Here is a 12,222-nt window from a genome sequence, read left to right on the forward strand (position 1 = left end):
TCGGATCACACCACAGAGAGTGGGATTGTGGAGTCACTCACTGGAAGTGAGTGCACCCGCAGTGTGTGAGTCACATCGCAGACAGTGGGACTGTGGAGTCACTCACTGGGAGTGAGTGCACCCGCAGTGTGTGAGTCACATCGCAGACAGTGGGACTGTGGAGTCACTCTGGGTGTGAGTGTGCCTGCAGTGTGTGAGTCACATCAAGAGTGGGACTGTGGAGTCACTCACTCCTCGTGAGTGTGCATACAGTGTCTGGAGACCTGGAAACTCCCAAGCTAGCAGTATGATTGTGCCGGAATGATACAAGTTGATGAGACTGAAATAATGACAATGAGGGCGGGAGGAATGAAGGGCGGGAAGCGAGGGAGTGCAGATAAGGAAGGTGGGGAGGAAGAGGGATAAAGAAGGGAAGAAGCGTGGAAGGAGGGCACAGGTGGAATACGAGAGCCTGTGGTTCTCCAGGTTTCTAATAATGTGATGCAATGTTTGCCTGATAAGAACAGATAAAACACTTCTGCCGAAACCCGGGATCGAACCAGGGACCTTTAGATCTTCAGTCTAACGCTCTCCCAACTGAGCTATTTCGGCGGCCACGTATTCCTCTGTGATCATAATGATTTTACTGCAGATACCGTGGGGGGCATGTACAGGACTAAAGAGTTCACAGGTTTTACCCCAGACGCACAGGACTCTCCGCCAGGGTCAGAGAGCTCATTACCAGGGCCACAGGTCTCCTCCCCAGTGTCACAGGACTCATCCCCAGGTTCAGAGGTCTCACCCCAGGTACACGGGACTCACCCCCAGATTCGAAGGTATCATCCCCAGGGTCACAATTCTCACTCCAGGGCCACAGGGTTCACCCCTAGTGTCACAGGACTCATCCACCACCATCACCCCCTCCCTTACACTGACAGAAGCCTCGCCGGGGGTCACTGCTCTCTTCCCAGCACTGAAGACCAGCACTGAAGACCAGAGACTGAGCTGACATTTTAAGCGGTAACTCCATCGATGCTCCGACACTTCCCGAAGATCAACCACATCCGAGCAGGAGAAACTGCCCCTGACCTAACCCCGGCCCCTCTTCCCCTCCATCGGGACCCTCAGAGACCTCACTCGGTGCTTGCACACCGACGCCTTCCCCTCCATGGGACCCTCGGAGACCTCACTCTGTAACCTCCACATTGCCCCCTTCTCTCCAGGGCCAATTCGGTGTCTGACCCGTCAGACCTCACTCAGCCCCTCCATTCCGCGCCGCCTTCTCACCAGGGCCCGGTTGGTGTCTGACCCGTCAGAACTCACTCAGTAACCTCCACACTGGCCGCCTTCTCACCAGGGCCCCTTCGGTGTCTGACTCGTCAGACTTCACTCAGTCCTTCAACACTGACCCCTTCTCTCATGGGCCCCTTCGGTGTCTGATCTTACTCAGACCCTCCACACCGCCCCCTTCTCACCAGGCCCGTTGGGTGTCTGACTCGTCAGATCTCACTCCACGGGTGATTCAAGCATCGAACCCACCGTCGATAACGGCCCGGCCTCTGTCCTTTTCGGCCCTCGTCATTGCCTCCGGGGTGTACGCGTGGGGATGTCCAGTGTAACAGGAGGTGTGATGTCCCCACCACCCCCGCAGAGGGGACTTTCTCTTTCAGGCGTTCCCCAGACACTGACTGACCAAAGAGGACAGACACAACCTGTCACACGGCCTCACAGTGAGCAAGAATCCGCACCCCCCAGAGAAGTAGGCGCCCCCTGGCGGGGAGCTCGGACACTGCGCCTCTTCCTGTGCCATAAACCTTGATGCCCTTTCAGCTGCTCTGGAACAAACACATCTGCCCCACCCCGGACCGGGCATTATCCCTCATTAGTGCCACACCGTGGGTGTGACGTATTCATTATTTGGTGCCTGTGGTCTTTAAGAGACTGAAAAGTACTGTGAGCCGCAGAAAAGAGAAACACTTCTGATGCCAGTGGGCAATAGTTTAATACACCCCTGTAGGTGGAATACATTTTCATATTTGCTCCACTGAAACCCTTGGGTTCCAGGTGAAATGGGGCCACACATGTATGAAGGTGACAGACCCACGGGGAGGCCTCTCGCACAGTGTTCTTGGTACATGATTGAAGTTTCCTTCTCCTTCAGCTTTTGAATAAAAGGAAACAGACACCTTGTGAAAACAGAAGTGCTGCTATCAGAAGCTCTGTACCCTACCTCACACACGTCCACATTCCAATGACACATGAGTGGCTCGTTGGTCTAGGGGTATGATTCTCGCTTCGGGTGCGAGAGGTCCCGGGTTCAAATCCCGGACGAGCCCTCCTTGGAATTCTTTTTTTAAATTAAAAAAAAGCAGATGCTTCAAGTGGTTAATCAAACAACATCATCTTTTAAAAAGACCCTGGCCTGGTTTCGGATTTTAATCCAGAATATGTCGCACTCATCCCAACACTCAGATGTGTGTGTGTGTGTGTTGGGTGGGGGGCGGGGGTGCCTACACCTGCCACATCAGCAGGGAAGAGAGGATTTCTCTTACATGCAGTTGAAACTCACTGTGGGCGCTACACTTCGTGGAGCTGTTGAGTGGGCTGTGGGGGCGCACGTGAATGCGAGCCACACTAGGAAAAGTGCGCTGGACACAGTGCTTAATTTGTGCTTGTTGTTTCCGGTGCTGAGCACCGACACTTATTTTTGAGGGCCGGGGCTTATTCTTCTGCCTCTAGTATTCTTCTGCCTCTAGCATTTGCTGCGAGAAAAAGACACAAATGAGGAAGACGAAGGAAGGGAACAACGAAAAAGTGTCACAAAGGGAGAAAGCTGCAAGAGTGAGCTGAAGGGGCAGGAAGTGGCTTTATATGGATTGAAGAGGCCTGAGATGGGTTCAGGATTACGCTGCAGCCGCGTATTTAAGAGGAGGGCTTGGGCACCGGCACCTTTTTATTTACAAATTAAGCACTGGCTGGACAGTAAGAGCAGCAGAGGCCCTCCTCCTACAGGGGGCGCTCCTCTGAGACCTGCCAAAGTTATAACTTTTATGACCGTATTTAAAAGGGGCATTTTCTGTGCCACCGACGGTAACTCTGAATGGTGCATTCCACGGTGCAGCTGTCCGGGGCGTCCTCCGTGGCACATTAAAGGTGAAATGACACAATCATTCTGGTGAACGTGTCCGTTCCGATTGGCAGGTGCCGTGCCAACGTCGGGGTACATTGGGTGGCACAATAACCCCCGTAGATGCGCTTCCTGGGGTTATTCCGCAGAGCAGTCCTCTTGCTAGGCATGTGCCAGGGCCGGACTGCCCGCTTGGTCCCCTGGCACTGCCATGCGGGCTGCATGGGAAAGGGTTTGGCTTGAACTTTTTGCCCAGACTGAGCTGATCCTGGTTTCCATTCCGGTCCCTGTATATTTGGTGCCACAGTAATTGTCCCGCACACTATATAGGGTTATTCTGAACCACGGTGCTGTGAAGGGCATATTCTGGGCACAGAGATCTGCATACTCTGTACCACGAGGTAAAAGAAACACTAGTGCAAATAGAAGAATCGATGCTTAAAAGTGTGCATCAGTGTACACTACACACACACAGTGAGTGAGAGCAGTGTGTGTCCTGAGTTACAGACGCACAGTGAGTGAGAGCAGTGTGTGTCCTGAGTTATAGACGCACAGTGAGTGAGAGTAGTGTGTCACGAGTTATAGACACACTGTGAGAGTAGAGTGTGGCCTGAGTGAGAGTAGAGTGTGTCCTGAGTTATAGACACACAGTGAGTGAGAGTAGAGTGTGTCTTGAGTTATAGACGCACAGTGAGTGAGAGTAGAATGTGTCCTGAGTTATAGATGCACAGTGAGTGAGAGCAGAGTGTGTCCTGAGTTATAGACGCACAGTGAGTGAGAGCAGAGGGTGTCCTGAGTTATAGACACACAGTGAGTGAGAGTAGAGTGTGTCCTGAGTTATAGACGCACAGTGAGTAAGAGTAGAGTGTGTCCTGAGTTATAGATGCACACAGCGAGTGAGAGTAGAGTGTGTCCTTAAGTACACAGACACACAGTGAGTGAGAGCAGAGGGTGTCCTGAGTTACAGACGCACAGTGAGTGAGAGCAGAGTGTGTCTTGAGTTACAGACACACAGTGAGTGAGAGCAGAGTGTGTCCTGAGTTATAGACACACAGTGAGTGAGAGCAGAGTGTGTCCTGAGTTATAGACATACAGTGAGTGAGAGCAGAGTCTGTCCTGAGTTATAGATGCACACAGCGAGTGAGAGCAGAGTGTGTCCTGAGTTATAGATGCACAGTGAGTGAGAGCAGAGTGTGTCCTGAGTTATAGACACACAGTGAGTGAGAGTAGAGTGTGTCCTGAGTTATAGACGCACAGTGAGTGAGAGTAGAATGTGTCCTGAGTTATAGATGCACAGTGAGTGAGAGTAGTGTGTCACGAGTTATAGACACACAGTGAGAGTAGAGTGTGGCCTGAGTGAGAGTAGAGGGTGTCCTGAGTTATAGACACAGTGAGTGAGAGTAGAGTGTGTTCTGAGTTATAGCCGCACAGTGAGTGAGAGCAGAGTGTGTCCTGAGTTATAGACACACAGTGAGTGAGAGTAGAGTGTGTCCTGAGTTATAGACACACAGTGAGTGAGAGCAGAGTGTGTCCTGAGTTATAGACACACAGTGAGTGAGAGTAGAGGGTGTCCTGAGTTATAGACACAGTGAGTGAGAGCAGAGTGTGTCACATGTTATAGACGCACACAGTGAGTGAGAGCAGAGTGTGTCACGAGTTATAGACGCACACAGTGAGTGAGAGCAGAGTGTGTCCTGAGTTATAGACACACAGTGAGTGAGAGTAGAGTGTGTCCTGAGTTATAGACACGCAGTGAGTGAGAGTAGAGTGTGTCCTGAGTTATAGACACGCAGTGAGTGAGAGTAGAGTGTGTCCTGAGTTATAGATGCACAGTGAGTGACAGCAGATGCACACAGTGAGTGAGAGTAGAGTGTGTCCTGAGTTATAGACGCACAGTGAGTGAGAGTAGAGTGTGTCCCGAGTTATAGACGCACAGTGAGTGAGAGTAGTGTGTCACGAGTTATAGACACACAGTGAGAGTAGAGTGTCTCCTGAGTGAGAGTAGAGTGTGTTCTGAGTTATAGACGCACAGTGAGTGAGAGCAGTGTGTGTCCTGAGTTATAGACGCACACAGTGAGTGAGAGCAGAGTGTGTCCTGAGTTATAGACGCACAGCGAGTGAGAGCAGAGTGTGTCCTGAGTTATAGACACACAGTGAGTGAGAGTAGTGTGTCCTGAGTTATAGACGCACACAGTGAGTGAGAGCAGAGTGTGTCCTTAAGTACACAGACACACAGTGAGTGAGAGCAGAGTGTGTCTTGAGTTATAGACGCACACAGTGAGTGAGAGTAGAGTGTGTCCTGAGTTATAGGCACACAGTGAGTGAGAGCGGAGTGTGTCCTTAAGTACACAAACACACAGTGAGTGAGAGTAGAGGGTGTCCTGAATTACAGACACACGGTGAGTGAGAGTCGAGTGTGTCCTCAGTCACAGGGCACACGTGAGATCACCCTCCGCTGTTACAGATCTGCATGTCATGAGTGTACTTTACTCCCAGGAGGGGGAATGTGCTCCACGGTGTGAACGTCACAGCACGTGGCACTGAGCTCCTAGGTGCACATCTGTCACGCATTTAGTGTGATGGGGCCGCTGGTGTGAGGCGCACGCACAACGATGGGGGTGAGACGGAGGGAGACAGAATTATGAGAAACGTGTAAATAACGAAATGAGGGCGGTGAGAAGCGAAGGAAGGAAGGCCGGGAAGGAGGAAGGGAGAGCGCAAAGAAAAGGAAGAAAGAACAAGGGATGGGGCAAAGGAGGAAGGACACAAACCAATGAGGAGCTGGGACACGACAGAGAAATAATATTATTGTTGTTTAAACAATGTCTTATATTTCTAAGTTTTTCATTCAAGCTTTCTGCCGAAACCCGGGATCGAACCAGGGACCTTTAGATCTTCAGTCTAACGCTCTCCCAACTGAGCTATTTCGGCGGCCTGTGATCGCATTTAATGACTGTGCTGATCCCATGAAAAACACCCCGGAGGTCCAGTGCAGTAGTGAAGAGTTTACAGGTTCCCCCCTCCGCCCCCCCCTAAAAAGCCTGGCCGGGAGGGCTGCTCTGTCATCGGACCTCAGTCACCAGCTGACTCCAGCATCACCTGCCGGTGCCGCCAGCCTCACAGGTGTCTGACCTCTCCCTGCACGGGACCACCCTTTCATGCCCCCTCCCGTACTTCCCTGCACAGTGCACGCAGGGGCCCCCTCCGGACTCACGCGGGAGCTCTAGGGCCCCCTAGAGCTCGCTCTCCCTCTTCACCGCGGGGGCCTTTGTTACTCCAGTGCCCATGTGTATAAGTACAGACACTCGCGAGGGGGCAGAGCAGGGCAGTACGGGTCATATGTATTACACGTGCGTCTCACGAGCAGGCAGGTCATGGATCACACCGTCCTCTTATCAGGCACGAGGAAGTTTCGAGAATTTAAATTGTAGGGTCTATTGTCTCCTTCCATCATTGCTATTTCTTTTTAGCTGGTTATATATAAACTCTTCAGGTAATGTAGATCCATCCTAGAGCCCAGGGGGCGTGAGAGAGGCGACACCCCCTCAAGCATCCGGAGACAGCCTACTAGACACATTTCTCCACAGAGGTCTGGGTGCCCGCTTCAGCCAGGGGTCCATTGCACCGGTCCAGGTACCTGAGTGGCCCTCTGACAGTGGAGGAAGTCGATACCAGCCCTGTCAAGTTCCCAAGGTCCATGCGTCATCTCCTGCTCCAGGCCATATTTTTCCTTTGACTTCTGGGACTTGTAGTCTTTTTTAGTCTATGATAAAACAGGACTACAAGTCCGAGAATTCAAAGAAATAAAACTGGACTGGAGCAACACATCACGATGGGTCTGGAAAACGTGGCCGCTATGGGGGACCCCTCCGCCCACACTCAATGGCAGGAGAGTGAGACAGAATATCAGATTAGAATCATTTTGCCCAGAATATGCCCATCACAACCACTGCCACGGACTAACACTTCGAAGTATTCCTGGTGTCATTATTGTGCCCCGAAATATACCCCTCACAAAGACGTGCTACATAATAAACCTCTAAATAAGCCTCTGCCATCGCTGTGCCACCAAAGATACCCGTCAAATTAACTGTGCTAAACAGAACGACGGAGCCTCTAAGCACTTCATTCAAAACTTCTGTGCCAAAGTAAAGTTGTACAATTAATTTAATGGAGTCCAAGGTGGCACTATTCGGCCTCTGCCAGCCTCCGGTACAGGGAACGGAGCCCACGCTCTAAAAACAGTGTGGGGGCTCCGTTCACCCGCGCCCACCCCAGCTTGTGCCCCGGGTCTCTGCCCTGCTGCTGGTGACCTCACAATCCCCTCCCCCTGCCCAGTGTGTCTCACACTCGTGCACTCCCACGTCTCACCCTGCTGTCTCCCACAGTGTGGTTTAACAAAAGACGTGCAGCCCCCGGTGTAATAAGATTCGTCTCCAAGCAACATTAACAAATGTCCCGGGTGCTGATGTGGCAGTGATGGAGACCTGCCTCCCGGCGGCCCCTGCAGCTGCCTCTTGGTCCAGGGCTCCGTTTCTTCCTTGCAGCGCGACACGTGATGGCTTAAAATACAAAACCGTCCCAGGGTATTTTATCTTAAAAGCGCTTGTTTTTTAGTTTGTTACTTTTCAAATTATCCATTTAGTGATATGATAAAATATTAAAGGGCTCGTCCGGGATTTAAAAACGGGACCTCTCGCACCCTAAGCGAGAATCATACCCCTAGACCAACGAGCCAGATGTGTGTGAGAGTTATGTGGGATGTGTTGTGTTCACCATCCCTCGTGATGTACAGTATTCTGAATATTATTTTTGTCCGTATTTCCCTTGGACACAGCCTGGCAATCCCAGAGAACAGGAGGAGGAGGTTGGTTTTCTGACACAGAGAGTCTCATTTTAGGAAATATCTGATTCCTTTTATTCAAAGCTGCAGAGAGAAAGGCAACAGCCTTCACACAACTCTACACACATTATTACTTGCGACGGTCTGAGCCTGTTAATTTAATGCAACTCTAATCCCTATTTCACCCGGGCCTTAAAGGTTTTTATTAGAAAAAGACAAATGTGTTTCTCTTTCAGAGATATTTGTAAATTATTTAGAGGTCAGTCACAGATGAGTTGGGGTTTTTGACCACATAAATTCGATATAGACACGGACACCAAATAGTTATGACGTCAGGGTATAGCATTAATGAGAGATAATGCCCGGTCAGGGCTGGACTGGTGTTTGCTCCAGAGCAGCATGAAAGGGCGACAGGGTTTAAGGAGCACTTATAGGTGCAATGCCCGACCTCTCCGCCAGGGGGCGTCTACTTATCTGGTCTCTCAGAATTCACCCCCTCTTCCCTGGTTGTGAGGGTTGAGTCTGTTATCTCTAGCCAATCAGAATCTGGGGTGCTTTCCTACAAAGCAAGGCACCTCTCTCGGCTCCCTCTTATGCCATGCACTTAGGTCTGCTGTGATTATGTAATGACGCAGGGCGGGCGCTAGGCGTGGGCATTGTGGGCAGATGCCAGCCCCCGGCCCAGCACTTTACAGCCAGGCTGGCACACTGATTCTCTTGTTCCCTCCCACCCTATTAAGAGCGAGGTGTGACTCCTTACTGAGAAAAGTGTGTAATGAGCTTTATTGTGATTACTTAAAATAATTGCACAGGCAAAACATTAAAAGAAGATAAGAAAAGTGATATATGCGACCAAAGGCGCATCCCCACATCAAAAATCATCTTCTGCCCATATCTAAAACACTATATTGCACAAGTAGAACAAAATAAAATCAAACAGATTATGTAGGTTAAATATACAAACAGAGATACATTCTCTCATCATAAATCACCATTTACCTATGTATAAGCAATTAAGGATGACCACTCTAGGACAGCTCACCTGTCAACAATCGGTGGAAAAAGTTGTGAGAAGAGCTGCTATCAGGAGTGAACATGCTACACTGTTAGCAAAGTGCCGGATTTCATTATGATGAAGTCAGCCACCTCCTTTAAGATGAATACCTTGTAGCAATTCACCCGCCGCCATGAGATGATAAATGGCGCATTATCCGGCACTATCATAAAAACCTAGAATCGATGAAAAAGTGAAAGTGCATAAACAGTACATTCCATCATTCATATCATCCACATAGGATAGGCAAGTAAAGTGCATAAGAAATGCATACTACATTTCAAATCATTTTCTTCAGATAAGGAGGTACCATACACTCTATTGGGCACTAGCTTAAAGCAACATTAACATAGGAGCCTAAGGTACATGAGAAAGTGAGAGTGTATAAATACTATGTACAGTGCTTAATTTGTAAATAAAAACATGCCTGTGCTCAAAGCTCTCCTCGAAAACACGTGGCTGCTGCAATTAAATGTGCGAAGATGGAATACTGAGGCAGCGTAATCCTGAAGCCACCTCGGGCCTCTTCAATCTATTTACAGCCACTCCCTGCCCCTTCAGCTCACTCTTGCAGCTTTCTGCTTTCTCCTTTCGTGATGCTTTTTCGTTTTCCTCTTCCTCCGTCTTTCCCATATGTCTTTTGCTCGCAGTAAATGCTTGAGGCAGACAAAATAAGTGCTGACCCTCAAAAATAAGTGCCGGCGCCCCACACCGGAAACAACAAGCACAAATTAAGCACTGAGTACGTACCATCATTTAAAATCAATCTCCTAGGATAAACAGAATGATCTGTCTAGCTGTCAAGATCTATGAGTATAACTTTTGTTTTCTTAGCTCCACTGAGATTTTTAAAAAAGTAAACCTTGCCAGCACTCCTGGTGCATGGATTGTTTTACACTAGTGAACCACAGCTGAATATCATTGAGGCAACTCCTGTTCAGGCCCCATGCTCAATCTGCATACATTAATGTGCCCGTAGCCGGCCCAAGTTAGCTTTTTGGATCAATGTGCGGGCCTGGGGTGGAGTGGGGGGTGCTGGGGTTGATGACTCCTGTCCTGTTGGTGAAGGGAAGGTAACAAGGCCTCCAGAAAGGCCGCTTAGACCCCCACTGGGCCGCTGGTAGCATCTGAACAGGCAGAAATGGATCTCAAATCGGCCCCCACTCTGCCCTAAAAAGCGCCCCCCACAACTGCAACTGACACGGACCCTTCGGCCATTGCCCTCCTTACCAATCCCACCCTGCCCTCACCCCTTCTGTTACTCTTGTTAGCACAGCCCAGCCACCTTCTAATTGACTCCTCTCACCTCAGGGACACCCCTGGCAGTCTCTTTTCCGAAGGTTTTGAAGGAGGCTGAAGCTCATAGCAGCAAAGGCAGCCTGGCTCGTGCACCTGCTGAAAGAGTGGGGGGCTCCCCCTCGGAGTACAATTCAGACACACAAAGGCCTCTGAAGGGACAGTCGTGGTTCGCAGATACAAGAAATCCATCCATGAACTCTTGGTTCTTGTGACATATTATAAAACGACTTGAAAGAGCTATGTACATCTGTCAGGATGGCCGAGCGGTCTAAGGCGCTGCGTTCAGGTCGCAGTCTCCCCTGGAGGCGTGGGTTCGAATCCCACTTCTGACACAACCATCCCTTTTGGAATATTATAAATTTTCATGTGTGTTCTGGCTGTCTGCATGTAGAAACACGGGTGGAAGTCACAATTGAGAGTGCTATGCATTCAAGTTTGTAAGCAAAGTGTAAGATTTATCTTTCTATTGAACAATAAATAGTTCGAGTAAGGAACTCGAAAAGATCGAATACATTTGTATTTAGAAAATGATTTGGGAAGTGACATCGTAAACCGTGAGTGTACATTTTGTCCCAACCAAATTATATTTCTCTGACAGTTGCACAAATGTTCAGGCTGTTGCCCAGAGCCGCTGTTTATCTTTTTCTTTCTAGCAACCATTCATTTTCCAGCCGCAAGGTGGCACTTTATCTTCAGACAAGAATTCATATTCAGAAATGAATGACATAACCTACTGAAATAACTTGAATAGATATTCTCAGTGTTGTAAATAAATAACAGTTAGTGGGTACTGGACAGCACTCTTTCAGAGAAATTATCACTTAATTAATACTTAAATTCTGACCTACTGTAAGTAATCCGGTGTTCATGTAAAGCGCTGCAATGCCCCGTGCTACGTTGGCGCTATGTAAAACTACAAAAAAGTTAGGGTTTACTAGAGGCCCTCACAACTCTCCCACGCCACGTGGGTGCTATTTAACAAGTTTTCCGAATGTTAAGTAATCTGACCACTTTAGATCCATATTCCGTTACTTCTCATCTCTAGGACCAGTATACATAGAGAGCTGTTTTAGTGACTTCTCAAATAAAGTCTGGCCATGGACGTTCAGAACTCCATGAGTCCAGATGAGCAGTCCAGGTCCTTTTTAGGTTCCACCTGGACAGCACATGCCCTGTCTCTGTGAGACATGTTGTTTACATTCAGTGGGCTTACAGCCCGCCCACAGCTTATCATTTGTTAGCTTCAGCGTTTCCCTCACAGCCCCGGGATCCCATAGCCCACCACACACATACTGCCTTGGCTGAAACGCATATAACCATAGATTGCAAACCATAAGAAAAGACAAGGCCACACCAGTTGTTGGAGAGAAGTTGACTGCAGGTTTATTATTGCTTATGTAGGCAAGACAAAATTGGGTTAACTTACTGATGATCCAAGCGCAGCCATTGGATGAGAAACCTATGCTCATCACTCACCTGATTAGACAATGAGTGCCTGGACTACACACCATCAAGAGTTATACATTTTTGGGGGTTTCCCACACTGTAAATCCGATAAAACCAAACTCACGTGTAGTGACAAAGCTGTCCAAGGCAAGGCCCCGGTTGCTCAGATTTCCAACTGTCCATTGGACTAACGGGGCACTGTTGCTTTCATCCCGCGGTCCTGCCGTAAAGATTCCCCAGGAGCTGGCATGGAGCATCCCCTTTGTGCTCCGCCATGATTGCTTTCTGCACCAAATTCCTTTGGATCGCCCTGTAACTCAGGCTGCGAAACAAAACAATGGAAAAAAACCTTGCCAATATACAGGCAATCATACTCTTTAAATAAATCCAGTGGGTGAGGGTAGGATGGGTATTGTCTAGAAGCTGTCAAAAGAGGATGGGAGCCAAGGTCAACAGGTATTTAACCCTTTGCCC

At 49.1% G+C, this 12,222-nt stretch overlaps 4 non-coding genes across 4 annotated transcripts; 2 read left to right on the plus strand and 2 right to left on the minus strand.

Annotated features, from left to right (window-relative positions):
• Positions 1 to 518: 518 nt before the first annotated feature.
• Positions 519 to 591, minus strand: TRNAF-GAA (transfer RNA phenylalanine (anticodon GAA)). The gene has a single exon. It is a non-coding gene; the product is annotated as a tRNA-Phe (tRNA).
• A 1,652-nt stretch (positions 592 to 2,243) lies between these two features.
• TRNAP-CGG (transfer RNA proline (anticodon CGG)) lies at positions 2,244 to 2,315 on the plus strand. The gene has a single exon. It is a non-coding gene; the product is annotated as a tRNA-Pro (tRNA).
• A 3,649-nt stretch (positions 2,316 to 5,964) lies between these two features.
• On the minus strand, positions 5,965 to 6,037 carry TRNAF-GAA (transfer RNA phenylalanine (anticodon GAA)). Its single transcript has one exon. It is a non-coding gene; the product is annotated as a tRNA-Phe (tRNA).
• A 4,514-nt stretch (positions 6,038 to 10,551) lies between these two features.
• TRNAL-CAG (transfer RNA leucine (anticodon CAG)) lies at positions 10,552 to 10,634 on the plus strand. The gene has a single exon. It is a non-coding gene; the product is annotated as a tRNA-Leu (tRNA).
• Positions 10,635 to 12,222: the final 1,588 nt, after the last annotated feature.

The sequence above is a fragment of the Pleurodeles waltl genome, unplaced genomic scaffold (genome assembly GCF_031143425.1).
Source record: "Pleurodeles waltl isolate 20211129_DDA unplaced genomic scaffold, aPleWal1.hap1.20221129 scaffold_67, whole genome shotgun sequence".
NCBI classification, from domain to species: Eukaryota; Metazoa; Chordata; class Amphibia; order Caudata; family Salamandridae; genus Pleurodeles; species Pleurodeles waltl.